The 7,551-nt window shown below is 46.0% G+C and overlaps 1 protein-coding gene across 2 annotated transcripts in view; it reads left to right on the top strand.

The window, feature by feature from the left end:
- The first annotated feature begins 1,230 nt into the window (after positions 1-1,230).
- The window catches only part of Rnf185 (ring finger protein 185), a 42,165-nt gene continuing 35,844 nt past the window's right edge, over positions 1,231-7,551 (top strand). The window contains exon 1 of one of the 2 annotated variants that reach the window (XM_069994510.1): positions 1,231-1,327. The gene's annotated coding sequence lies outside the window, so the exon portion shown is untranslated. Of the gene's footprint in view, positions 1,328-6,751; positions 6,894-7,551 lie in introns of those variants that run through there. The other variant, XM_069994511.1, reaches the window with a different exon arrangement.

Below are 7,551 nucleotides of genomic sequence, written 5' to 3'. Positions count from 1 at the left end.
TGGGCTGACTTCAAATTGGCATCTTCAGATTTTAGCATCTCAAGTAGCTAGGATCAACAGGAGTGAGGCACCAGCGTCCATCTCATTTCATTATCTTTCATAGGAAGTTGATCTAAAGCAGCAGCCCACCCTCCAGGATTGGTAAAGTTCAGGATTTTTCAGTAAGAAAGTTTGTGCAGGTCCTGGGGCTTGAACTCAGGTCCTGGGTACTGTCCCTGAGCTTTTTTGGTCAAGGCTGGCACTCTACCACTTGAACCACAATGTCACTTCCGGCTTTTTGGTAGTTAATTGGAAATAAGTCTCACAGACTTTCCTGCCCAGACTGGTTTCAAATCCTGAACCTCAAAGTCTCCTCAGTAGTTAGGATTTCAGGCCTGAGCCACAAGTGCCTGCCTCCCATCCTTCTTTTTAACATCCTTACACTTGTGCAGAAATATGTCCCAACTTTATTCAGTACTTCCATGACCTGAAATATGTATACTGGGCCTAAGCAATGCCATCTTGTTCCCAACGCCATCTTAAGGCCATACAGGGGAAACTTCACTCAGTCCAAAAACAGTAGATGTGAAATAGGTCATTCATTGAATTGCTGATGTGTCATGTTGTTTAGCTCCAGGAAAGTCTTGCTCCAAGGTTTTCCTGCCCTAAGCCCCTTGCCGCCACCTAGCTTGCTTTGCTTATGTATAACACTTTTGTTAGGTTTAGTTCCCTATCTGCATCAGGTGGTTTTTATTTTTTATTTTTGGGGTTGTGGGGCCTGAACTCTGGGCCTGGGCGCTGTCTCTCAGCTCTTCGGCTCAAGGCTAGTGCTCTACCACTTGAGCCACAGTGCCACTTCCAGCTTTTTCTGCTTATGTGGTGCTGAGGAATCGAACCCAGGGCCTCAGGCATGCAAGGCAAGCGCTCTACCACTGAGCCACCTTCCCAGCCCCTGGTTTTTGCCTTTATAAGCTTTATGCTAACAACATTTGGAGCTGCAGGTTCATTGAGACATCAATGCCAGCTTCCTTCTAATAAAGACTCCCGATTCGACCTCTCAAAATGTGCCTTCTCTTCCCAGGCTCTTGGAAAAAGCTACTGAAGGGTCACTGGGTTGTTCTGCTTCCGGTCCCCAGGCGGAACCTTCGAATTCCAGTTCGGAACCGAGCCCACAGAGTGGAGAACCAACCTGTTCCGGTTGTTTCCGGAAGTCCCTCCACACGGGGGCGTGGCCGCGTCAGGTGACCGGAGTCCGCGTAGGAGGGGTCGGAGGCACAATCTTCCTGACTGACGCGGCGGTCTGTCTGTAGTCAGCGGACGTACGGACCGGCACGGGCGGCTTTGGCAGGTATGTGAGGGGCCGAGGCTGCAGTCCAGGCCGTGAGGGGCTTTGCGGGGGACCGTGGGGGGGGGCGCGGCAGACCCCGTTCCGCCTTCCCGGAATTAACGGGCCGAAACACCTGAGCTCGGGGGGGCCCGGAGACCGCAAAACCTGCGCGGCCCGGGGCTGGAAGAAAAGGGGGGCCGACGTTGTGTGTTTCTGGGCCCAGAGTAGAGATTGGAGAAGCTGAGGCCTTAAAGGGAAGGGAAGGGGGTCCTGTGGGTTCCCTTTCTAGGCAGAGAGCCCACCCCGACTCCTTGCCACTCCCCCATGGGGGACCGCCTAGTTCAGGGTCGTGCTGGGAGCGACTGGGCCCTGTGTGGAGAGCTAGAGGGACGGAAGAGGGTGGGAAACAGATTTGGGGGTGACCTGGGTTCGACTTCGGCCCTTCTCCCATGACAGCTAATTGTGCGTCCTAGGCCAAATCTCTCACCTGTGCGCTGAACCTGAATTTTCCTTATTAAACGGGGCTACGTGTCTCGATCTTAAACCCCGTGGCTTCGAAATTGCCTAGGATGCCGGCTTGGCTTCTGGACTTTTTTTTTTTTCTTACAATCGGACCACTTGCTGAGAGACTGGGTTTGGAATCTGTACAATCCCTTTGCGATTGGGTTCTGACCCTACTGCTTTTTTGGAGCTTCCTTTTCCTGCGGCGACTACTAGACGGCCTTTCTTCGAGTGGAGACCGTTCAAGAACTTTGAAAGAAGTGGAGTGTTTCTCCTGGGAAAGAATACTGGACAGGAAATAACTGTCTTTAAAAACTGGTTGGGGGTGTGTGTGGAATGTTATGGCCCAGAGGGCTTCCGCTTCGTCTTTAAGAATTAAACCGAGGGCTGGGAAGGTGGCTCAGTGGTAGAGCGCTTGCCTTGCAAGCCAGAGGCCCTGGGTTCGATTCCTCAGCACCACATAAGCAAAAAGCAAAAAAGCCGGAAGTGGCGCTGTGGCTCAAGTGGTAGAGTGCTAGCCTTGAGCTGAAGAGCTGAGGGACAGCGCCCAGACCCAGAGTTCAGGCCCCACGACCGGACCCAAAAACAAAACAAAAACAAAAACAACAAAAAAAAGAATTAAACCGAGGTAGAACTTTACGGGAAGACCAGGTTTTGCGTAATGTAAGAAATTTTTAATGGGGGGCTGGGAAAGTGGCTCAGTGGTAGAGCGCTTGCCTTGCATGCCTGAGGCCCTGGGTTCGATTCCTCAGCACCACATAAGCAAAACGAAAAAAGCCGGAAGTGGCTTTGTGGCTTACGTGGTAGAGCACTAGCCTTGAGCTGAAGAGCTGATGGACAGCGCCCAGGCCCAGAGTTCAGTCCTCACGACCAGACACCCCCCCCCCCCCAAAAAAAAAAGAAAAGAAATTTTTAATGGAAAACTCATTACAGGTGACTAGTAATGGGCCAGACCTATTGCCTCCTGTGTCTCTGTTTCTTTTTTTTTTTTTTTTTGGTCCGGTCGTGGGGCCTGAACTCTGGGCCTGGGCGCTGTCCCTCAGCTCTTCAGCTCAAGGCTAGCGCTCTACCACTTGAGCCACAGCACCACTTCCGGCTTTTATCTTTTTGCTTATGTGGTGCTGAGGAATCGAACCCAGGGCCTCAGGCATGCAAGGCAAGCGCTCTACCACTGAGCCACCTTCCCAGCCCCCTGTGTCTCTGTTTCTGTAGTTATGTTTAATCTATCTGGTGCTCAATCTGCCCTCAAAGTTAATGTAACATTTCTTTGTCCTGCTTTCTTTTCTTGACACCTCCATCCCACTAGCCTACATCTTCCTGTAAGTAAGGTCAGCTCTTGATCTTATGTAATATCTCTTCCTGGTTGCCCTGTGTGCCATCTTTCTCTTTAAGGACTTTGGAATGACCCATCTGATAGCGATGTCTGAAATGTTGTTGGATGAATAACTAGACAGGAACCATTTCACTAGCTAGTAGCTTATTTTCTGAAATGTCTCTGAAGATTTTGTGTACCAGAAGAAGCTGGTAACCTCTCACAAACAGAACGGAGGGCTCTTTGAAGTTGTTCCATCCAGTCTTCTCCTTGGAACAGAAATCCCTCTTTAATCCTTTCTGGAGCAGGTTGTGGTTGTATGTAACAGAGAAATTTTGCAGTTCATAGCCTAGCCAGCACATAAGAGCAGTCTTTTTATGAACTTGGCCTGCGTGTCAATTTACAAATGTTGCATAGAATTTTTTTCTAGGCCTCATTTGTTTGTTTGGTGCCAGTCCTGGTACTTGAACTCAGAGCCTAAGTTCTGTCTCTGATCTCTTTTGCACAAGGCTAGCACTTTACTACTTGGGCTACAACTCTACTACCAGCTTTTTGTGGTTAATTAGAGATAAGAATCTCATGGACTTCTGCTTGGGCTGGCTTCAAACTGTGATCTTCATATCTCAGCCTCCTGAGTAGCTAGGTTTATAGGCAGGAGCCACCAGTGCCCAGCTTTTAGTTTTCTAATCAAATGCTAATTTTCCTCATTTTGTGCTTTATGAAACTCCAGGTAAATTATTTTTTCAGTACCTGATAGAATGCTTAAGAATGCTTTGTTGTCTTGTAGAACAATGATTCTATATTATGACCCTGTTCAGCTGACTTCCCTAAACAAAGGTGGAGGTCAGGCCAAAAATTCTTGCCTGTGTTTTTCAACTTGTTTGTGTTTCTCAAGATTAAAAAAAAAGTTGTGAATATTTAGTTTCAGATGTTATGAGTGCTGGATAAAATGCTCTTAACTTGTTAGAGTTTTTTTAACTTCTTTAGAGAAATAATCTGAATTGGTGTTTTAATATGTGTATTCTTCAGGCCACTAGCCTGAGGAGAGACCTATGACAAAAGATCTGATGGTAAAAATGAGTTTGGAAACAGCTACATATCATTATTCTTTCCTAGAGCATTTAAGTCTATAATATCATTTTTTTTTTGTTTTTTTTGGGGGTCCAATCGTGGGGCCTGAACTCTGGGCCTGGGCGCTGTCCCTCAGCTCTTCAGCTCAAGGCTAGCACTCTACCACTTGAGCCACAGCGCCACTTCCGGCTTTTTTCTTTTTGCTTATGTGGTGCTGAGGAATCGAACCCAGGGCCTCATGCATGCAAGGCAAGTGCTCCACCACTGAGCCACCTTCCCAGCCTATAATATCATTTTTTTTTAATACCATATTAAAGGCATTGATAGGACCTGGAATGAAAAGTAAAATTTACGTGCTAGGATAATAACTTGTTTAACCTAGTGTTGCCAAATTTATTTGAGGTGATTTTTTTTCCCTTTATACACATTGTGGGCCAAATCTAACCCTATTGCTTGTTTTTGCATGGCCTATGAACTAAGAATGTTTTTTACATTTTAACCAAAAGAATAGGGCTCTGTGGGGTGCATGCTTGCAATCTCAGAAGGATTGTGGTTTAGCCAGTGCTGATGTAATCCTAGCTACTCAGGAAGCTGAGATCTGAGGATCCCAGTTCTAAGCTGCCCAGGGAGAAAAGTCCCTGAGAGACTCTTATCTCCAATTAACCACTCAAAAACCCAGAAGTGGCACTGTGACTCAAGTGGTAGAGCACTAGCCTTGAGCACATAGAGGCTCAGGGACAGTGCCCAGGCCCTGAGTTCAAGCCTTACAACCAACAAGAAAAGAGGATTGTAGTAAAGGCCAGCCTTAGAAAAAAGTGAGACCTCCATCCCAGCAAATAAGCTGGGCATGAAGATACAGTCTATAATCTCAGCTACATGGAAAGCATAGGTAGCATCAATTCATACCCAGCTCTGGGAAAAAATGTAAGAACCTATCTGGAAGAATAATTAAAGCAAAAAAATAAAAGAAAAATGACTGAAGGCATGGCTCAGAGTATAAGATCCCAAATTCAAATTCTCCCAAAGGAGAAAAGAAGAAATTAGACATTGATAAAAATACTACTAATAATCTATATACTTTATTCAATCTATGCACTTTATTACAGGCTCATGCCTGTAATCCTAGTTACCCAGGGAGTTGAGATCTAGAGTATTATGATTTGAAGCCAGTCTTTTTCTTTCCTGACTGTGAACTTATTATTATTTTACTATGAAAGAGTCTTGTGAGTTCAGGCTTACCTCAAACTCACAATCCTCCCTCTTCAGCCTCCTTAATATTTGGGATCACAGGTATACTCCATGGTGCCCAGCAACTGCAAACTTTTGAACCATGCCTAACCAATTATTTAGTAGAATACATCAAACTTTTTCAGATTTAATTCACATATCACACAATTTGCTATTTTATTTTTTTATTTTTTGGGTCCAGTCCTGGGTCCTGAACTCTGGGCCTGGGCGCTGTCCCTCAACTCTTCAGCTCAAGGCTAGCGCTCTACCACTTGAGCCACAGCGCCATTTCTGGCTTTTTTCTTTTTGCTTCTGTGGTGCTGAGGAATCGAACCCAGGGCCTCATGCATACAAGGCAAGCACTCTACCACTGAGCCACCTTCCCAGCCCCACAATTTGCTATTTTAAAATGTAAAACATAGTGGCTTTATATACAAGGTTGTATTCATAGTCATCACCAGTATGTAATTCCAGAATGTCTTTATTACCCTCCCCCCCTCCAAAAAAAACTGCATACCGCCGGGCGCTGGTGGCTCACGCCTGTAATCCTAGCTACTCAGGAGGCTGAGATCTGAGGATCAAGGTTCAAAGCCAGCCCGGGCAGGAAAGACCGTGAGACTCCTATCTCCAATAAACCACCAGAAAACCGGAAGTGGCGCTGTAGCTCAAGTGGTAGAGCGCTCACCTTGAGCTGAAGAGCTGAGGGACAGCGACCAGGCCCAGAGTTCAAGACCCACGACCGACAAAAAAAAAAAAACAAAAAACAAAAAACTGCATACCTTGATTTGTATATACTGGACATGTAGCAAAAATGGAACCACTGTGCAGTACTGGCTCTTGCCTGCAATCCTAGCTACTCAGGAGGCTGAGATTTGAGGTTCAAAGCCAGCCTGGGCAGGAAAGTTTGTGAGACTCTTATCTCCAGTTAGCCACCAAAGCTGGAAGTGGAGCTGTGGCTCAAGTGGTTGAAGGAAAAAGTGTGAGGAACAGTGTGAAGGCCCTGAGGTCAAGCCCCAATACCAGCACAAACAACAAGAACGAACTTTACAATGTGTGGCTTTTTGTGTCTAGCCTCTTTGGTTAGGCATGTTCTCAAGGTTTGTCCTTGTAGCAGTATGTGAGCATGTTTTTAATTTTTTGTTTTTCTTACTCCAGTCTTATGCCTAACAGATATGAAGTACTGTCTTGCTATTATTTTCTCTTGCTGATGCCTATTGACTGATGATATTGTCTTTTTCATGTGCTTATTGGCATCTAGATATCTTATCCAGAGAAATAATATTTTTTCAGATCCTTGCCATTTTGTAATTAGGCTCTCCGTCATTGTGTACAATTTTGAACTGAAATGTTCAGAGAGCTTGCAGATTCCCCTGAAGCCCCTGGAAGTGAAGTGAGAATGAGCTGAATGGCAGGATGGGGTAATGCCGGCAACTTCCTGACTGAATACTGTTGGATTTGGACATGCTGAAGCACAGAGTAAGTTGTCCATTTGAGACTGCTGACCAGGCAGGGTTTGGCACTATCCCAACCGCTGCTGACCATGCAGAGCTGGGAGCCTGGCAAGCAAAAAGAGCACTACAGCAGCAGCCCAGAAGTGATGGGGTCCTTTGGTTGGGAAGCTTGTCTGGCATTTGTTTAGGGGCAGACAGCAGAGGAGCTTATGATGGTGCAAAATGCTCAGGACTGGTAAACATGTTGGCCAGCTGTTCATGAGTACAGAACTAGTGGTGTGCTAGACTGTCTCTTTCACCTTCTTCCCTCTCTCCTTCCTTTTGTTTGTTTTTTCAGTGTGAGACATTGATTGCACAGAAGGCTTTGCACGAGCTAATCAAGTACTCTAACTTAAGCTAAGCCTCCAGCCACCTGGACTTTTTTTTTTTTCTTTTTGGCTCTACAGCGTTATTTGGCTGTAGCCATCCCATCTTAGACATACACTTGCAAACAACTCACTTCCCAGTAATTTAAATTCTAAAAGTACTATATGCTTATTTTAGGTATTTTGGAAATATAGAAAAGCCTCCTTCTCCCCATTGCAATCATCCCTCAGTCCATTATCTGAAAAGAGCCTTTGTTGCCAGCCACCGCTGGCTCACATCTGTAATCCTAGCTACTCTGGAGGCTGAGAGCTGAGGAC

The sequence above is a fragment of the Dipodomys merriami genome, unplaced genomic scaffold (assembly GCF_024711535.1).
Source record: "Dipodomys merriami isolate MVZ:Mamm:240054 unplaced genomic scaffold, mDipMer1.0.p SCAF_45, whole genome shotgun sequence".
Lineage (NCBI taxonomy): Eukaryota > Metazoa > Chordata > Mammalia > Rodentia > Heteromyidae > Dipodomys > Dipodomys merriami.
This window is presented reverse-complemented; position numbering and strand designations above follow the sequence as displayed.